This window comes from Petromyzon marinus, chromosome 20 (assembly GCF_048934315.1).
Source record: "Petromyzon marinus isolate PM22_M1 ecotype Great Lakes invasive population chromosome 20, UKy_Petmar_22M1.pri1.0, whole genome shotgun sequence".
Lineage (NCBI taxonomy): Eukaryota > Metazoa > Chordata > Hyperoartia > Petromyzontiformes > Petromyzontidae > Petromyzon > Petromyzon marinus.
In genome coordinates this window covers 14,543,563-14,546,062 of record NC_133686.1, presented here as the reverse complement: position 1 = coordinate 14,546,062, position 2,500 = coordinate 14,543,563, and positions in this window count along the sequence as shown.

Sequence of the window (2,500 nt, the reverse complement as noted above, 5' to 3'; positions counted from 1 at the left end):
GCGGGGATGTGTCTCTTGTGGCTCACGGGGCTGTTCGGGTCGCACAGAAATCCCTGGGAATGGGAAAACGGGTCATTTTCGTGTTGCCACATTGCGTACGAACCGCATGAAACTTCCAGAGGCATTTGCAGCAGGAATGCATGTGCACTCAAAAACTTCTATATGTTTCACGGATAGACCCCGTGAAACGCTAGAAATTGGCGGGGATGTGTCTCTTGTGGCTCACGGGGCTGTTAGGGTGGCACAGAACTCCCTCGGAATGGGAAAAGGGGTCATTTTCGTGTTGCCACATTGCATAGGAACGCCATGAAACTTCCAGAGGCATTTGCAGCAGAAAGGCACGTGCACTCAAAAATTTTAATATTTTTCACGCATAGACCCCGTCAAACGCTAGAAGTTGGCGGGGATGTCTCTCTTGTGGCTCACGGGGCTGTTAGGGTCGCACAGAAATGCCTCGGAATGGGAAAACGGGTCATTTTTGTGTGGCCACATTGCATAGGAACGGCATGAAACTTCCAGAGGCATTTGCAGCAGGAATGCATGTGCACTCAAAAACGTCTATATTTTTCACGGATAGACCCCGTGAAACGCTATAAATTGGCGGGGATGTCTCTCTTGTGGCTCACGGGCGCTGTTAGTTAGGGTCGCACAGAAATCCCTCGGAATGGGAAAAGGGGTCATTTTCGTGTTGCCACATTGCGTACGAACGGCATGAAACTTCCAGAGGCATCTGCAGCAGAAATGCATGTGCACTCAAAAACGTCTATATTTTTCACGGATAGACCCCGTGAAACGCTAGAAATTGGCGGGGATGTGTCTCTTGTGGCTCACGGGGCTGTTAGGGTCGCACAGAAATCCCTCGGAATGGGAAAACGGGTCATTTTCGTGTTGCCACAATTGGCATACGAACGGCATGAAACTTCCAGAGGCATTTGCAGCAGAAATGCATGTGCACTCAAAAACGTGAATATTTTTTCACGGATAGACCCCGTCAAACGCTCGAATTTGGCGGGGATGTTTCTCTTGTGGGTCACGGGGCTGTTCGGCTCGCACAGAACTCCCTTGGTCCACCTGATTCGTGCATACAGGCAGCAACTAAAACTCTGTAAACCTGCTGTGAGGACATCTAAACAGTGGACCAGTGAGGCTGTGGAAGATTTGCGGGCGTGCTTAGACTGTACTGACTGGGATATGTTCACGACTGCTACCAATAGTCTGGATGAACTCACAGAGGCTGTGTACATCAGCTTCTGTGAGGACTGCTGTATCCCAACACGTACCAGGGTGAACTTTAACAACAACAAGCCCTGGTTCTCAGCAAAGCTCAAAAGGTTGAGGTTGGAGAAGGAGGAAGCGTTTAGGAGTGGGGATAGAGACAGATTCAAGGAGTCGAAGAACAGGTTTAGCAAAGCGGTGAGAGAGGCTAAACGACTGTACTCAGAGACACTAAAACACCAGTTCTCTACTAACGACGCTGCTTCTGTCTGCCAAAGGGCTCAGGCACATCACCAACTACAAACCCAGAGCGCCCCACACCACTAACGACTCCCGCCTAGCCAACGACCTGAACGAGTTCTACCGTAGATTTGAAAGACAATTGGACTGTCCTGAACCACCCCTTCCCACCCAAGAGGCCCCATCCCCCACCCATACTACAGAAACGACTCTCTCCTTTCAGGAGGGAGAAGTTAATGGGCTTTTCAAGAGGCAGAATCCACGCAAAGCAGCCGGGCCGGACTCTGTCTCTCCAGCCACCCTCAGGCACTGCGCTGACCAGCTGTCTCCGGTGTTCACCAACATCTTTAACACCTCCCTGGAGACATGCCATGTACCAGCCTGTCTCAAGTCCTCCACCATCATCGCTGTGCCCAAAAAGCTAAGGCCAACAGGACTAAATGATTACAGACCGGTCGCCCTTACATCTGTGGTAATGAAGTCTTTTGAGCGCCTGCTCCTGGCACACCTCAAAGCCATCACAGACCCTCTCCTGGACCCCCTTCAGTTTGCCTACAGAGCCAACAGGTCTGTGGACGACGCAGTTAACATGGCCCTCCACTTCACCCTACAGCATGTGGACGCCCCAGCATCCTACGCCAGGATCCTGTTTGTGGACTTCAGCTCTGCCTTCAACACCATCATCCCTGCCCTGCTTCAGGACAAGCTCTTCCAGCTGAACGTGCCCTACTCCACCTGCAGGTGGATCACAGACTTCCTCTCTGACAGGAAGCAGTGCGTTAAGCCGGGAACAGAAGTCTCTGACTCCAGGTCCATCAGCACGGGAACTCCTCAGGGCTGCGTCCTTTGCCCACTGCTCTTCTCCCTGTATACCAACAGCTGCGCCTCCAATCATCTGTCCGTCAAACTCTTGAAGTTTGTCGGACGACACCACCCTCATTGGGCTGATCTCTGGTGGGGATGAGTCTGACTATAGGTGGGAAGCTGACAACCTGGTGACCTGGTGTAGCCAGAACAACTTAGAGCTAAATGCTCTAAGGACAGT